Genomic DNA, 18,627 nt, shown 5'->3' with positions numbered 1-18,627 from the left:
ATAGATTAGTCTCTCAGCAATGAATGGTTTTCCATTCTGAGATCTGTACTGAGTCTTCCTGATAGGCCTCCACTGTTTATTCTTGCTTGAGACTCTGCTTGAATGGTTTTCATTCCAAAAAGAGTATATGGCACTATTCAGCCGATCGGCAAAAATCGGACTAGGAGAGCCTAGCCCAATTTTTGCCAATCATAAGAACCACCAGGCTCGCAGCCGAGCCCAGTGGTTCTAGAGCGGGTAACCCGCTCAAGAACCCCTGCCTTAAAACAAAGTTTGCGGAGCGAGTGCTCCGCAAACCTGGTTTTAATTATCATGAGTAGCCGCAGCGCGCCTTCGTGCTGTGCCTACTCATGAGTAGACCGCCGGAGGGGAGGCAAAAAGCCGCCTCCCAGCTCCGGGGGTCTCCCCAGTATGCCCTGCATGCTCGCGAAAGGCATACTGGGGCTTCCGGAGGCCATGCGGCCCCCGAGCTCCCAAGCCGGCTCTGTCTTGGAGCCAGCAATTGCGTGGGTGGCCAATCTGGCCACCCAGGGCTCCCTTCCTGCTCACACCACCCCAAACCGGGTCTCACAGATCGTGAGACCCGGTCCAGTGTGTGTTGACAGAGGAGAGACATTTTCCATTGATTTAGACAAGAACCTTCTATTGGCATCATGCTTTTGAGCATAAATTCACTTCAAAAGAAATTGTGTGCATGGAACACATTTCATACCATACCCTCTGCAAGGTACTGAGTGCTTTTAAAAAGCAGCTACTGAAATCCACAACTAACAATGTAAATGCATGCATCTCTAGAAGAAAACCCCACTTCAACCAGGCTTACTTCCAGGTCAGTGTGCAGAGGATTGCAGCCCTCATGAGACAAAAATTTACTATAAACCAATCTTATTATTATGTAGATCTCTTCAATAAGTGTGGAAATGTTTCAAGAGTCTTAGGAGGTTGTTGTCATTTTTTGATACAAGATATATAAGAAAATCTGTATGATTTTTCAAGAACAGCGGATCTGTTGGGCAAAAATGATCATGATCCAGCCCAGAAAGGAGATGTCGGGGCCCCACCAGAACCGAGATGTCGGGGCCCCACCAGAACTGGGGAATTTACCCCTCCCCAGGGAAGACATGGCACCTGGGTCTTCTCCTTGGTTGGGGCTAGCATGCCAGGCCTGTTTGAGCCTGTTTAGGGGAGGGCTGGCCTGTGATGAGATCATTTCTCCCCAGAGCTGGGAAGGCTGAGTTCCTCCGGCAAGAGGCTCAACTGTGGAGGACACCTGGCTGGAGGAGAAACAGGGTGACTGAACCGCCTCCCCAGTAGACTCTGAGGCTAATACGGGTCAACCCAGACACTTCAATGGTGCTGGTGAGCAGAAAGACCCCAGAGCCACTGACAAGAATACAAATAAGATATATATACCACATTTCAAAAAAAGTTCTCAAAGCACTTTGCAGAGATATAAATCAATAAATAAAATGGCTCCCTGTCCCCAAAGGATTCACAATCTAAAAAGGAAACATGATAGACACCAGCAACAGCCACTGGAGGGATGCTGTGCTGAGATGGAAAGGGCCAGTGGCTCTCCCCCTGCTAAATAAAGCCCAGCAGAAGAGTGAGAAGACCATCATCTGCCCAGCAGAAGAGTGAGAAGATCATCATTTGCTTCCCCTTCAGTGCTGCTTGGGGTGAGAGAGCGAGTGTGTGCTGTTGGCTCCTTCTGCTACCACCTGCCTGCTTCCGCTTCCCCCTGTGAAACTGCAGCCTGCTGCCTCTGGGTAACATCTGGAGAGTGTGTGCAGGACTAGGGCCAGGGGTGGGTGACTCCGCAGTTCCTGGGGTCAGATGCCTAGCTCTGGGCTTTATAGGAACACTGCCTGTGGCAGTGAGCTGCCACCGGCTGGGTCACCACCAAAGGATCAACACCAAAGTGGTTTGTCCCTTTGGGGGAACCACTTCAGGGGGATAACAAGGGAGAGGGCCAGGCTGTTGGGCTCAGGAGCACTTGTGGTGTGTGAAGGTGGGTGGGTGTTTTAATTCAGCTTCTGTCCTGGGCAAGTTGAGTTTTAATGTGTCTGGCTCTATCTGGAGATGTGGAGACAGGGGATGTATCCACTGACTATGGGGCAGCTATTCCAGTGGTGGTGAGGAATTGAAGAAGTAACTTTGACAGGTCAGCAGGCCATTGTAGGGGAAGGTTGATCAGAAACATAATTGCTGTTTCCCCTTCTGGCTGTCCTGCCAGCTCTTTGACCTTGGAAAGCAATGCCAACCAACCACAGAGTCTTGTCTTGCTCATTTGTAATGGCAGGTTGGCCCAGAATAAACCTGAAATCACCCATGATCTGATTCTGGATGAAGGGGCCGATCTGGTATGTATTACAGAGACTTGGTTGTGGGAGGCTGGTGGCCTGGTCTGGTCCCAGCTTCTCCCTCCAGGGTACTCTGTTTAGGAGCAGGGGAGGGGACATGAGCAGGGAAAGGGGTGTAACTATCACTGGGCAAGAGGAGACAGTTGTCTCCCAGCCTGCCACCCCAAAAGGTCCCCCAGAGGCAAGTCACATGACCCCTCCCCAGCACCCAACCCCGACTCCTCAGCGCCCACCACTGGGCTTCTGCCAGGAGAGCTAAGCAGCCTGCTATGGCTCTTCTTTTTGCTGAGCAGCTGCTTCTTCCACTTTCTGTGCCCTAACCCCCTCACCTCCACCTCCCTCCTGACCTCACTGGCATACCCAGCCTCTTTGCCCGGCCTCCAGCTGTCACTCAGGTTTGGTCAGAGTCTCCCGCCGCAACCTCATTGGAGGAGAAGCAGGCTCTTTAAGGGACCTTTCCTATTTTCCAAGCAGCTCTTCCATTGCAGGGAATTGGTTGGAGCTCTCCTAATGCCTCGCCTTCTCCTCCTCTGATTTGGCACACTGCTAGCCTGTGAGTGTATGAGGGTGCTGAAGCCACGCTCTCTCTGGCTTCAGCGAACTCCCACAGTTTAGACAAGATGGCAGTGCGGGGTTGCCTTGTGCTTGGCGTTGGAGTCTCCCAGGCTTGTGGTGCTCAGGGACTTCAATGTCCATTTTGGGACCAATTTGTCCGGGGCAGCTCAGGAGTTCATAGCGGCCATGACAATGATGGGCCTATCCCAAGTGGTCTCGGGACTGACTCATATTGCTGGTCACACACTTTATCTGGTCATTCATTCTGAACAGGGTGGTGTTCCATGGGTGGGGACTCCGGTGATTTCCCCATTGTCATGGATGGACCACCATGTGGTTAAGGTTGGACTCACGACCACGTCCCACTTCCGCAGGGGTGGAGGGCCCATTATGAGGGTCTGTCCGAGAATGTTACTGGATCCCATAGGATTCCAGGAAGCTTTGGGAGGATTTAGTGTTGGCTCTGCTGGTGACCCTGTCGGCCCTCTGGTGGAGAATTGGAATAATCAACTCACCAGGGCAATGGATACGATCGCTCCTAAGCGTCCTCTCCAACCCGCTTCGAAATTGGCCCCTTGGTATACGGAAGAACTACAGGGGCTGAAGCGGCAAGGTAGACAACTAGAGCACAAGTGGAGGAAGACTCGACTCAAATCCAACAGATTATTACATAGAGAGCATTTGAAGGTCTATGCTCAGGTGATTCATGCGGCAAAGAAGTGATTCTTTTCTTCCCACATTGTGTCCGCTTGGAGGAAACTGATCATCTTGACCCATTTCAAACTGACTTTCTGGTGGGCTATTGAGTGGAGACTGCCTTGGTTGGCCTGATGGATGATCTACAATTGGCAATTGACAGAATGAGCATGATTCTGTCGGTCCATCTGGATCTCTCAGAGGCTTTTGATACCATTGACCATAGTATCCTTCTGCAACGTCTGAGGGGACTGGGGGTAGGAGGCACTGCTTTGCAGTGGTTCTGCTTCTACCTCACAGGCAGATTCCAGATGGTGTCTCTTGGAGACTGTTGCTCTTCAAAATCTAAACTTTCCTATAGTGTCTCTCAGAGCTCCATATTGTCTCTGATGTTGTTTAACATCTACATGAAACCACTGGGAGAGATCATCAGGAGATTTGGTGTGGGGTGTTATCAGTATGCTGATGACACCGAAATCTATTTCTCCATGTCAATATCATCGGGAGAAGGCATAACCTCACTAAATGCCTGCCTGGAGGCAGTGATGGGCTGGATGAGGGATAACAAACTGAGACTGAATCCAGACAAGACGGAAGTACTTGTTGTGCGGGGTCGTTACTCGGGAAACGATATTGACCTGCCTGTTCTAGATGGGTTCACGCTCCACCAGAAGGAACAGGTACAAAGTCTGGGGATGCTTCTGGATCCGAACCTCTCCCTGGTGTCCCAGGTTGAGGCACCGGCCAGAGGTGCTTTTTATCAGCTTTGGCTGATAGGCCTGCTGCGTCTGTTTCTTGAGATGAATGACCTGAGAACAGTAGTACCAGGCATGTAACAATGATAGGGCAAGGGGAGACAGTTGTCTGGGGGCCCCACTGCCTGGAGGGGCACCCCAGAGGCACCTCATGTGACTCCCCATTGCCCCCTGCCCAGCCCCATAGCCTCTCAGCCACTTGCCCTCTTCGCCGTCTCTCCTGCTTGTTCTGCTGGCCCGCAATCGAAGCAGCAGGCAAGCTGCAAAGAGCTCCTTTTCTCCCGCCTCTCAGCTGATCGGCGGGTGGGCGGGGCTTCCACGGAGGCCTCCGTGTAGGCCGCAGTGAAGCCTGAACTCGAGTAGGGCCCAAGCAAGCCAGGAAGGAGGAGGCAGCCAGAGTGTTCTCTGCAGCAGAAGACCCCTTGCTGCCCTGCTTAACCCAGACCAGCATTTGCCAGGTAGAGTGTGAACTTCTTTTTGTGGTTACCTTTCCGCCCTCCCCCCCCCCCCATATATAGGGATCTGCTTGCCATAGGGCTTGGCTATTGGGGGGGGGGGACCGAGAAGTCTCTGAATATTTATTTTGAAACAGCTTGGAAAATTTGCTGGCTTAAAAAAAACTGTCTAAAAAGTCCTATAAGTGGCTTGTTTCATGGCAGAAAATTGCAAAAACTTCTGGAACAGTATTTTATTAATTTTATTTATTCATTCATTCATTTATAAATGCACTTATGTTCAAGTTGTTTTGCAACCCAGAAGGTCTGAGTAAGAACTGTGAAGCATGTGTGGTGCTTTTATTTTATTTTTCTTGTGTGTGAACTGCTCCCCAATAACTTGCAGGGACTTCAGGGTAAATCTGGCCAACATGTGAATGCAGCACCTCCATTCCAGAGGAGATGTGTCTTAAAGGGCTTTAAAAGCCTCCTGTGAAAAACCTCCTGCAATCAAACTTGACTGAATTTGTTCAGAATTCTGAGAAAACAAACATAGGTTCACCCTGCATGGTTGAAAGTCTCCTTTGCTAATCTGCAGCGAGGGGCCCATTTTAATAATTCATCTTTCTAGTGTGTTCTAGGCATTAAAAGTAATACAAATGTATAGTACTCAATGTATATCACTATATATTGTGACGTGTGTGTGTGTGTGTATTCAGTGAAATGTATTTGCAGGCAGCATACTTATTTTGGAATATCAGACTTAAATCCTTGGGGGCCTGGGGTGTGCGGAGGCCCTGGACTTTGGGGGGGGGCATTTTAAAATCTTGTCTCTGGGCCCACTCCAACCTTGCTACGCCCCTGAGTAGTACATATGCTGGTAACCTCTAGGCTGGACTACTGTAATGCACTCTATGTGGGGCTGCCTTTGTATGTAGTCTGTAAACTGCAGTTGGTTCAGAATGAGGCAGCCAGGTTGGTCTCTGGGTCATCTAGGAGAGACCATATCGCTCCTGTGTTGAAAGAACTACACTGGCTGCCGATACATTCAAGAGCAAAATAAAAGGTGCTGATTATTACCTATAAAGCCATAAACAGCTTAGGCCCTGGGTATTTAAGAGAACATCTTCGCCATGAGCCCCACTGCCTGTTAAGATCATCTGGAGAGGTTCGTCTGCGGGTACTGCCAACTCGTCTGGTGGCTACTCAGGAACAGACCTTCTCTGTTGCAGCACCTGGACTTTGGAATGTGCTCCCTGTTGAGATAAGAGCCTCCCCATCTCTGGCAACTTTTAAAAAAGCACTGAAGATGCATTTATTCACCCTGGTTTTTATTTAGATCTATGGAGATAGATAGATATTATTATTATTTCTTGTTTACACAGTCAGACAGGTGTTATTGACATCGAGTCCTTCCCAGGGACCTAGGAAGGCTGAATTTTATTGTTAATGTTGTTGCTGTTATAGATATCGTCGCAGAATATAGGCTGTGCTGTTCCCAGTAAAGTTGCTTTTTGTAATTGGCTGATGGTGATTTCTGTGGCCCCTGTGGTGTTGAGGTGCTCTTCGTTTTGGAATTGCACCTAGGGTGTCAATTACCACTAGGATTACTTTGGTCTTTTTCTGCCACAGCCTTTCAATTTCAATTTGTAGATCTTTGTATTTTGTGATTTTTTTCCCATTTCTTTTTCTTCTATTCTGCTATCCCCTGGTATTGCTATGTTGATTATTCTAACTTGTTTTTCTTTCTTCTCGACTACAGTTATATCTGGTGTATTGTGTGGCAGATGTTTGTCTCTTTGTAGTCAGAAGTCCCATAATATTTTTGCATCTTTACTTTCTACCACTTTTTCAATTTTATGGTCTCACCAATTTTTGGCTACAGGTAGCTTGTATTTTTTGCAGATGTTCCAGTGTACCATCCCTGCTACCTTGTCATGCCTTTGTTTGTAGTCAGTCTGTGTGATCTTTTTACAACAGCTGATTAGGTGGTCCACTGTTTCATCTGCTTCTTTACAAAGGCGGCACTTGCTGTTTGTTGTGGATTTTTTGACTTTTGCTCTTATTGCATTTGTTCTTAGTGCCTGTTCTTGTGCAGCCAGTATTAGACCCTCTGTTTCTTTCTTCAAGTTGCCATTCTTAAGCCATTCCCAGGTCTTGGTGATGTCTGATTATTTATTTTATTATTATTATTATTATTAAATACTGGGTTTTAAACGTTCTAAAATTTTTAATGTTTAAATGATTTAAATTGTTAAGTGATTTGATGTTTTAAATTATTTTAATTGTAAACCACCCAGAGACGCATGTTTTGGGCAGTATAGAAATGTAATAAATAAACAAACAAATCAACCAACCAACCAACAAACAAATAAATAAAGAGAATCACCACTTTAAAAAGGTCCATCTTTGCTCAGCAGGGGATATAAATTACATATCAAGCATATCCTTCCTAGATACATGAGAGGGAAGATACAAATTGTTTTTAACATCTTAATGCCCTGGATCACACAATTTCTCAAATCTAGGTTTGATGTGGATTACCAACATTAGCGTGATTTGTAAACCCATGCCAAGGTGGGAATCTCAGATCAGTCTTGGGCCATACAGCACCTTGGCATGGGTTCACACATGCAGGCTATCAGTATGCCACATTAAACCTAGTTTTGAACAACTGTGCAAACCCCAGGCCATTTTATAAAGTTAACAATTAGATAATAATAATCCCTCCAAGGAAAAATAATAATTCCCTAATGTGCTAAATGAAAAGCTGTGGGTGGATGGATGGATGATCCCCTACCCCATGGTTTTGTAATGTACTAAATGAAAAGCTATGGTATTTAGTGTTGCTAGGTTGGGGGGGGAAATGTCAAAAATAAGGACTACAGAGATTAAGCATAGATTCCATTGATATCCATGGTGCTGTATTGTCCCGGCAAAAAAGGCATCTATTATTACATTCCAGAGGCTTTTGGTGTTCTTCAAAATAGAAAGCCCCCTTTAAAATAAGGGACATCTGGCAATCCCAATTATATCCCAAGTTGGCGTGATGCTCTGTGATATGTAAATCAAAACAAAGATGACCCCCTGTTCCCAGGCACAGTTAAATTTAGTGTCCCAGAAGCATTTCATTTAGGCTTAATAAAAGTTATGATGTGTTGATTAAGTACCAGCTGATGGCTGAAAGAGTGTTCAGTAAAGTTTATAGGGCTGCAGGCTGTAAATTTTGTTGCCACCTAATTATTTGGTCTGACGTTAGTATCCAATAACAGGACACAACACATGCATAAGGGGGGAAAGAACAGTGAGCGGGGAGGGTGGCCTGGAACATTTTAAATGGTGTAATGCTGTGTCTAATCAGCAAGTAAGTGATGGTGAAGCCTTCGTGCCCAGAAAGAGCACTTTGAAGCTGTATTTCTGCTTTGTTTGAATGACCAATGGGCAGGTGCAGGCAATGATTTTCCACGAATTCCTCAACAGAAGATGAAAGCTGCACTCCTATGCTCATTTACTTGGGATCAAGCCCTATTGAGCACAGTGCTACTAACTCCTGAGTAAATATGTATATAGTTGGGCTGCTCATTTCCTCCAGCATCCTACCAAGCAGCAATTGATGCCAGGGTCCAAGGCTCATGGCAATGGGTCCCCAGCTGCTTCAGCCTTTGTTGAGCTGGTCATGCGCATGTGCCAATATATGCAAGCCCAGAGTAAGGGCCCATTCAGACATAGTGTGAAACCTCGGGTAGACAAACCTGTGGTTAATCCATGAAACCAGGTATCATCCCGCACACAATCATTCAACTGCGATTTCCCAATACCTGGCTTCTGGGAGAGGACCCCTCCCTCTTCCCAGTCTGCTGAGGCTGCATCCCAGCAAGCTCCATATCATGCATATCACCAGACTGTAGGCATGGTGACAGGACATCAGTAAAGCAGCAACCATTGACCATGATCTTCAAGGGGGCATGCCCAGTGCAATTGTGCCTTTTCGGTATCAATCGCCCACCCTCAGCAGGGAAAATACATTTTAACCCTTTCCTCACACAACTTACACCACTACCCTGGCAAGAGCTCTGCAGCTATACATTCTTACATAAGCAGAATTATTCATACCAGGGGGTGGCAAGGGGCACTAGTTTTCTGTTCCTCTGGAAAGAGATCGTGATGACTTCTTAGGAGGAAATATATATATGAGGGCAGACAAACTATCCTGTGGTCCTCTGTGACAAAGGATGCTCTTGCACTCACAGACCCAAGCCAAGCAGTCCAGGAAGCCCCAACGCACTGTTGCCCCCAGGCTGACTTGTTGGCAGGGATTAGCCCTCTCATGAGAGGGTCAGTCCTCTGGAGAAAAATAGAGGCACCATGTGCTTCAGCTCTCCATTGAACTCATGAGATAGGCCATCCAACTATAGAAGGATGGCTGTAGAGCAGGCCTGCTCAACTTAGGCCCCCCAGCTGTTTTTGGACTACAACTCCCATAATCCCCAGCCACAGTGGCCAATAGCCAGGGATTATGGGAATTGTAGGCCAACATCTGCAGGAGGGCCGAAGTTGAGCAGCCCTGCTATAGAGTGATGGGAGCTGATGTGCAGTTCCAAGAGCCCCTGGTGGCGCAGTGGTAAAACTGCTGCCCTGTAACCAGAAGGTTACAAGTTCGATCCTGACCAGGGGCTCAAGGTTGACTCAGCCATCCATCCTTCCGAGCTTGGTAAAATGAGTACCCAGAATGTTGGGGGGCAATATGCTAAATCATTGTAAACTACTTAGAGAGTTTCCAGCTATAGAGTGGTATATAAATGTAAGTGCTATTGCTATTGCTATTGCTATTGCTATTGCTATTGCTATTGCTATTGCTAGTATCTCTGGTTAATAGGATTCATACTCTGTACCTTCCTCTCTCCAATTAACCCTTCCAGATTCCAAAGAAGTCCAGTCTGCTGCATGTGTCCAAGTGGTTTCGGGTAGGCAGAATTGGGAAAGACTGGGGATGGATACCAAGTCCACAGCAAACAGCCTGGGCTGGGACCAGCATTGCAGCATATGTAAATTGGACACTGCAGGGGCAACCTGGAGCAGGGCGCCTGCAGATTAGAGCAATCCCTGGTAAGCCAATTGGCTACATGGGGCAAAAAACCCCACCCCTGGATATGTGTTGTGGGGAAACCAGACTGTCAGAGGGAACACTTGGACCCGTGGTTAGTGGCAGTTGCCGGGATGGGAAAGGTGTTGCTGGGGTATCTTTCACCAGGGCTTGCATGGAACTAGCAACTGGGTTGGGCATCAACAGCCCCCCAGCCCGCTTGTATGTCTCCATGGCCAGCAGTTGTGGAGCCAGCCAAAAGGCGATCCCTCTAGTGACGCCCTGTGCACATGACATCACACGCATGGAAGCATGGCTCAGGCTACGGAGAGCCCCGAGCGAGCTCTCCAGCAAGGGTGAGAAAGGAAAATAAACAGAAATGACCAGGGGAGAGCTTGCTCAGAGCTCTCTGGAGCCCGAGCTTCACCCCTGTGTGGGCTTTAGTGGCCTTTTTTCATTGGCAGCCTGGGTTCTTAAAACCCTTTTGGCCAGTGGTGATTCTTCCCATGATGGCCAGGTAATCTCATGAGAGAGCGGTCCTTGGGAGAAGGGAATAAGCATCTATTGTATGTTCTATCATCACACAGGCTCTCAAGTTCATTCCCTTTGTCCCATCAGATGGTTCCACTCATGACTGAATGCTTGCACCCCAGGGGAAAGGACTGGGGCCCCCTTCTCCTACAAACTGGTAAGAAAAAAACCAGAAATGTTTGTTATATTGCGTGTTATTTTTTAAAAAAACTTTTAATTTGAATTCTATTTTTATATTCCATTTTAATATTTTTGTGTAATATTTATAGGGGCTGTTCTTACGATCACAAAAATCGGGCTAGGAAAATCCTAGCCCGATTTTTGTGATCGTTAGAACCACCGGGCTCACAGCCGAGCCCGGTGGTTCCAGAGCAGCTAACCCACTCCTGTAGCCCACCTCTTAACCCGGGTTTGCGGAGCGATCGCTCCGCAAACCCGGGCTAACTGCTCGTGAGTAGACGCGGTGTGGCTCTGCGCCATGGCTACTCGCAAGTAGACCCCCGGCCGGGAGGCTTAAAAGCAGCCTCCCAGCTCGGGGGTCTCCCTAGTATGCCCTGCGTGCTCACGCAGGGCATACTGGGGCTTGCGGGGGCCACGCAGCCCCTGAGGTCCCCAGCCCCCGCCGGCTCTGTCTCGGAGCTGGCCATCATGTGGGAGGCCGATTCGGCCACCCAGGGCTCCCTGCGCGCTTGTCTGCAGGGAGAGCGGGCTTAGCCCGCTCTCCCCGCAGTTTTGACAAAACCAGGTCTCACGGATCATGAGACCCGGCTCATAGTCTTATATTGTTGTAAATGTCTGTAAACCATCTTGGGATTTTATAGTGAAAGGCGGTATATAAATTTAACAATAAAACAAACAAACAAACAGGGCCACTGAAAAAACTAGGGCCTTTTATTTAACCCCAATTTAGGGTTATCCCATTCATGGCAGATTTTCCTTTGCTGGTACATATGATACCACACCAGTCTGGGGTATCTCCAAGCTGGGGGGCCAAAGCTGAATCTGTACAGCCTTCAAACCCCGCCCCCCTCTGTGTGTGTGTGTGTGCGTGTGTGTGTGTGTGTATACACACACACACACACACACACACACACACACGGGGGGGGCAGGGTTTGAAGGTAACCCTCTATACAGTTGGAGGGAGCAGTACTGTCCACAGGAACCTTAAAAATAGATACACTTTCCATGCATCCAGGGCAATCAATGGCCCAACTGGACAGCACATTAAACATCTTTGAAAGGATGCCTTGCTGAGCAGCCATGCTAGATCAGGTGTGTTATTTATTAATTAAAGGGTTTCTTGTGCATGTGCCCCTTCTCCTTCCAAAACATTCTATATGGTAATTGTAAGTAAAGGTTCTGCATGCCAGCCAATGCACCAAGGTGTGTGTTGCAGGTTGCTGAAGAAATCCAATCCAATGGACAGAGACAGACACCAGATTTGTGGGGTTACGTGTTGTCTCTTTATATGTCTGGACCACAGGGAAGTTGCCACAGCCAGGGCTTCCACACGTTTATTGCAGATGTAGCATTGATGGGAGCCCCACTGTGCACAGGGACAACACATTGGTATTTCTGCTAAGCACCATGCTACCACTCCCCCAATAGCCTGGTATGTGTGCCCTTTGTGGGGAAACAACCTAGTTGTTCATTTTTTGGTGTTCCTGGGGCTTCATGTGTCTGTGCACATATCTCTGCATTCCTAAATTGCTGGAGACCCCTCTTGTGCCCCCTCTTGTCATCTCATCCTTTTTGTGCAGAGGGACAAGGGGAGGCCCATAAGACGCAGGGGAAAGCAGGCTTTATCCAATGTGGTTCTTTCCATTTAAATGAATGAACACTAGCGGCATCTTTGTTGCCAAGCACTGGCAGGAGGAGTGCAGTTGGCGGAGGACAGAGAAACAGCTCTGAGAGGCAACCAGCAAGAAACGCAGCTGGCACAGAGCTGACCCATTTCTGCTCTGAGCCACCCTCTCTATGGTTTTGGAAGTCACTAGAGCACAAAACCCAGGTTATGGCAGAGGCAGAATTCGGACAAAACAGTGGCCCTCTGGAACCTGAGGTTTTGGTGGGGAAGCTCACTACAATCTGAAGGTTCAATTTCAGGTTTGGAGGTGAAAATGGAACCATGGTTGGATGATGAAACTGCAGCTTCACGCATTTGGATGACTTCAAACTCAAAGCTCTGCCACATTTACTCCGGTTTTGCATTATGTCCAAAGGCGGCCTCAGACTCCATTACATGACTAGTCTGGACACACAGAAAGGGGTAGGGAAGGGAGAGAGTGGCTGACATTTTGATGTCTGTATCTGATCTAAAATTGTAATAAAAAATAAATAAGCTAAAAGTGGTGACATCCAGACTAACTTACTGAATAGTACTAGTCAAAAAGAACAAAATAAATGCAATGGGACTTTTCAGGAGTACCTTAGTATCAAGTTAATCTGGAGTCTTAATCTGACTAGCAAAGCTCCACAAGTGTTGAAGACAAAAGGTGCCTTAAATTTAGAGATGGGTGAAGGCTTTGCTCCCAGCTTCCTTTCAAGCAGTGACTAGGAAAAGAAAAGAAAAACCAGTGAAAAGACTTGAACAAGAAGACTAGGTGCATATTCACAGGGCAATTGATTCAGGGGGGTTGGCTGTGACGAAGGGTTAAAGTGTTTGAAGCTATTTAGCTTAGAGAAAAAGATGATTGGGGGATATGATTGGGGTTTCTAATAATATTTGCATTCTAGAATCAGACAACTTTTTCTCCTTTTATACAATAATTCTGAGTTATCCAGTGAAAGTATTTTATTCAGAACAGGTGGGGAAGGAGAGAATATTTCTTCATGCAATGCAAATTATGGAAGTTACTGCCACAGAATGTGATGCTGGCCATGGACTTGGATGGCTTCTCAATGGAATGTTACAAATTCATGGAGGACAAGTCTAGCAATGGATATTAATCATGATAGCTAAGTGAAACTTCCAAGTACAGAGGTTGAGTTCCTCTGATTATTAGTTGCTGGGAGGCAACAATGGTGGATGCTGTTGATTTCATGTCTACCCTGGCTGGCCACAGTTGGACTAGATGGGCCCTTCATTTGATCTAGTAGGGCTCTTCTTATGAGTTCATAAGGGCACTCCCACATGAGCTCATGCTGCACTGTAGCAGTGTTAAGCCAGTGGTGATCCTCCACCCATTTATACTACAGATAGATAGCATTGTGGGCCAACATGGACAATGCAGCCCACAGCCTCCTTGTCAGCCTTGGGTCTCTAGAATATCTGCCCTGCCTTTTGGGGGTGAGGGGTCTCCTTTGTGATTTAGCGACAAAGCACCAAACTGGTAATGCAGCAAACTCCCCAATATATCTGTCCTAATGCAGAAGAGCATCTCTTTATTGATCTACTATTTTGTACTGCACCATTCTGCAACTCAAGGTCAGCAACAAGCAAGAATTATAAACCTTCACCATTACAAGCCCAGAAAATAACTAAAGTTAAATTCAAGAATATAAGAGATGCCGAAGACAATAAAGCCTTTCACATGAGCATCTTTGGTGGTTTGGTGGAAGGCGGGGAGCTCCTACCATGGCCCTGACAGATGAGCGGAGCCCCTGTTTGTCTTGCCAGCCCAGCACAAACACGAGTGATGCAGCTGCAATCTCCATTTTAGAATCTAGAAGCTGGGTCCTCCAAGGACTGAAAGAACTATCACAGGATGCATCACACTAGCTGGAGACTGGAGCTCCGCATTACAAAATCAGCTGCCTCTGACTGGCCACAAGCTACCCACATTTGAGTGAACTAAATTGGAGGGACTTTTGTGAGTTCACACAAGTCTCCAGACTTGGGCTACATACTTCCAAACTTCATTCTGATAATTGTGTGAATAGCCCCATTGTCTGAGTTAGTTGCTGAGATGTTTATATTTTAAAAGTTTAATATTAAATGAGAAGGAATTCACATATGATGTTGCTCACATGGTTGTAGTTTTTGTGTGACTGAACATGTAAAAATGCTATAGGCTGGAGAAATTATTTAATTCATCATGAGTCAATCAGAACCAAGATAGTAGGCAGACCATTTAGTACAATGACAGTGCTGATCATACAAATGCTACCAAAAAATGTCCCTTTGTGGCAGTTTTAACTAGCATGCTATGTCACTCATTACAAAAATAGGCAGATGGTTTCTAAGTTCCAAGGTTGCAAGAGGTGGAAAATTCACAGTACTCAGGAGGTACTATGGAATGCATGGGGACTCTTCTTATAAATCCAAACCCAAGAACAATCTATCAGTAGGTTCGAAGGTTCACCAGGATCACTTTTTTGTCCTCAGCTTTGGGATAGGGAGATCCAAAAAGTGAAGAAGGGAGTCATATGTACTTGAAGTGTAACTTAGTGAGAAAGGGCTCAAGAAAGCAAAATGGTTGGAGAAATTAGAGGATTGTCCCACTGATTCCCAAGTACAATCAATATATTGTATTATAGGGGTGTGCAAAATGATTTGGGTACAAAATGATTTGTACCCAAATCTGGCCGAGTCAGCTGATTTGTAGACAAAACAAATCACCCCTGTGCTCAATTGCCCAGATTCTGGTAAAAAAACAAATCACCATCAATTCAGATCCAAACAAATGCATTTATTCAGACCTCAATTTTGTGGCCAAAGTGGGTTGGTTGGTAGTGCCCAATGGCTGGATGCAACCACTCAAATTTCAAAGAAATTAGGCAAAGGAGTGATTTTTAAGGAATTCTTGAAGTTGGCATGTCTTGGGGGCAGATTCAGGACAGAAAACAGGTTTCAGGGGCAGAAGAGTGGGTCAGGTGGTAGTGCCCCAATAGATGCCTGCTGCTATCCAGATTTTAAATAAATTGGGTGAAAGGGGTGGCTTTTAAAGAATTTCTGAATTTTGTGTGTCTTTAAGCTTTTTCCCCATAGGGATTAATGACGAACATTGAATCCATTCAATGACAATCACTGAATCCACTCTCATTTCCTACCAGAGAATCTACTCTCAGAACACCTCAGAAACAACAAAACCCAGTGCCCCATGGGCTTGTGGGTTTGAGGGTGGTTGGCACCTGATATGCACTACACCACCACTCGCTCTGGGCCACCCTGGTGCCCCCCAAGTAGAGTTATGGGGCTGCTGTAATCCCCATTATTCCCTATGGCGGGAAAGCTTAAAGACACACAAAATTCAGAAATTCTTTAAAAATCACCCCTTTCACCAATTTATTTGAAATCTGGATGGTAGCAGGCACCCATTGGGGGACTACCACCTGACCCACTCTTCTGCCCCGGAAACCCCCTTTCTGCCCCAAATCTGCCTCAAAGACATGCCAAATGCAAAAATTCTTTTAAAATCACCCCTTTGCCCAATTCCTTTGAAATCTGGGTGGTAGCTTCCTTGCACCCATTGGGCACTACCACCCACCACAACTTACTCTGGGACAGCCTGGTACCACCACCCCATCCCAAGGAGTTATAACTAAGGCTGCTGAAATCCCCCATTATTCCCTATGGGGGAAAGCTTAAAGACACACCAACTTAAAAAAATTCTTTTAAAAGCACCCCTTTGCCCACTTTCTTTGAAATTTGGGTGGTAGATTCCACCCATTGGTCACTACCACCCACCCCACTTTTTTGGTCCCAGAACCCTTTTTTAAAAATCCAAATTGATTTGGATTCGGTTTCAGCAAATTTGGGTACAAATCTGGGGTGATTTGGGTGGGGGTCAGATTTGGACCCAAAACAAATTGGGGGTGTTTTGATTTGGGTACAAATAAAAACAAAAAAAAATTGATTCATGCACACCCCTATTATATTACATTGATTGGCAAACATAGGTTGCATTGCACTTTGTCTTTAGCCCAACTAAGGTGCTGGAAGTGGGAAAGGGCTGGGGACTAGGGCTGGGGGGGGGTGGAGTCAGGGGACTACCTGCCTTCCTCCCACAGGATCTGAGCCTACAGAGGGCTCTGCTGCTTGCATGCCCACATGAGCAGTGCTGTCGCAGCTGGGATATCCCTGGATGCCAGGACATTCCTTCTCCCATGCTCTCTGGTAAGTATGGCTGCTGACAGCCTGAAAGGAGCTGCTAGAAGCGCACTCACCCACATGACCAGGTAATGAACCAAGAGATATGCATGTGTCCTCCTACCTCACTTTTAGCCCAGATTTCAAACCTGGATTACCTGGTGGTGGAGTGGAGTGCTGGGATCGGGAGCAATCCCAGCACTCCTCACAACCAGCCCTACCAGGCTAGCTCTGCTCTACCTGGTCAACCATGCTGATCACACAAATAGCCTCTGCGAATGCACATGCACAGAGGCCATGTGTCTGCAGGTGTCATGCATGGGCAGCTGGGAGATGCCCTGTCAGCACCCGGGCATAGCTGGGGGAGCGCTGGGATGACGACAATGGAGGCAAGCAGAGCAGCAGCATGTATGGACCTGCTCTCCTCCAATTTAAAGGGGCTGTTTAAGCCTTTGGTTTTAAAGGGATGTGCCCCGTCATTTGACAGTTGAATTGCTAGTCCTGGCCACTGTCTGAGATGGGGGTCATGACAGAAATAGCAAAGGCTATTTGGGCAGTGGAGTCCCTTAAGTGAAAAGTGTAATGTGATCCAGTCTGCCATGTCAAGCCCTTTTTCCACAGAACTCAAAATAATTGTGCTGTTGTTTGACAGGTAGTAAAATTCATGGTGAACCATTAAATCAATGGCAGTATAATATGGAACACTGTAGATTAAAAAAAAAAAAAAGCACCAACTCATTCACAAAAGGAAGCTATTGCCAAGGATCTCTCTGGAGTGCCTAATGGGTTTGATTTGTGGTGAGGAAGGCTGATGTGTGCAAGAATGAACAGATATCAGAAAGACAAGAATGAAAGAGGGAAAGATCAGCAAAGGAGAATTAGCAGAGAGGAGAAAGAGCTGACGAAATAGGAAGAAAGAAGCTGCCAACAGCCAACGGAGTCTGCATGGATACCCAAGAACCAGCTCTTTTAGTTGCTATTCCAGTGCTGTTTATCACCACCTTGATGAAGTGCCTCTAAATCAGCAAACGGCACAGCCATTTCTATCAGTTCAGAACACCACATATCGATTATCGCATTAAAGAAGGTGAAATCTTGACCTTTTATCTTTCATTTAACCACAAGGCAAAGAAGGGCCAATCTTGGATGCTTTTCATGTTTAACCTTGCATTGTGGCTCAAGTAGACATATCCACATGTACCACCCCATTCTGAATCATAGGTTAAAACCTAGGAAGGCAGGAAGCCAAAGATTCTAGCAGTCTGGTGCGTGGGATCCCACTCCTCTGCAGGGGGAAATCATAAGGTCTGTTCATCACATATACAGTAAGTCCAATGCTGAAAATTTAAGAGGGCCTTAAGTGGTGTAGACCTTGGGCCCTCCCTCAGCTGATGGATAGATTTCATTCTGCTCCTGTTAACTCTGTACTAGGCGATTGATCACCTTGAGTGTATTTATGCATGCAGGAAATCCCCAAGGGGTTTTAGCCACCTCCCCTTTCCCACTATCTGGGGTCATTGTCAGGTCAATGCATGTTTGCTATGAACTGTGAATGCTACCCAACTCTCTAACTATCCAAGAAGAAACTGACTGTACTGTTGACTACAAAGTTAATGATGTTTGTTATTTCTCTGAAAAATGAAAAGGAGGCAAAAAAGAGGATCTGTTAGTACTCCCCCCTCCCCCTCTTTCATAGATTTAATTCATTTCAGCTTCAGATCATGCTTTGAGCTCATAAGGTAATGGTAAAGTGTGCCGTCAAGTCGATTTTGACTCCTGGCACCCACAAAGCCCTGTGGTTTTCTTTGGTAGAATACAGGAGGGGTTTACCATTGCCTCTTCCCATGTAGTATGAGATGATGCCTTTCAGCATCTTCCTGTATCGCTGCTGCCCAATATAGTACCAGCAGGGATTCGAACTGACAACCTTCTGCTTGTTAGTCAAGCATTTCCATGCTGTGCCACTTAAGTTGACTTGTAAACCAAGGGTGAATTTAAGAGGTCCTTATCTCAGGACAAGTTATCATGTAAACAATGGGAAAAAATAGTTTCCCCCATGGTTTCCAGTAGTAGAGAGAATGACTTGTGTCTTACCCTAAAAGTGATATTGTTCAGATCAGTCAGTGTCGACTTAATTATTAGAAAGTTGTTCAATCTAAACATTTAAATGTCTGAACAC

At 46.5% G+C, this 18,627-nt stretch overlaps 1 long non-coding RNA gene across 1 annotated transcript; it reads left to right on the top strand.

Moving 5' to 3' along the window:
* The first annotated feature begins 4,534 nt into the window (after nucleotides 1-4,534).
* Nucleotides 4,535-13,384, top strand: LOC128348872 (uncharacterized). The gene is made up of 4 exons (XR_008318394.1): nucleotides 4,535-4,827; nucleotides 9,723-9,909; nucleotides 10,505-10,574; nucleotides 13,225-13,384. It is a non-coding gene; the product is annotated as an uncharacterized LOC128348872 (long non-coding RNA).
* Nucleotides 13,385-18,627: the final 5,243 nt, after the last annotated feature.

Source organism: Hemicordylus capensis, chromosome 3, assembly GCF_027244095.1.
Source record: "Hemicordylus capensis ecotype Gifberg chromosome 3, rHemCap1.1.pri, whole genome shotgun sequence".
Classification (NCBI taxonomy): Eukaryota; Metazoa; Chordata; class Lepidosauria; order Squamata; family Cordylidae; genus Hemicordylus; species Hemicordylus capensis.
This window is presented reverse-complemented; position numbering and strand designations above follow the sequence as displayed.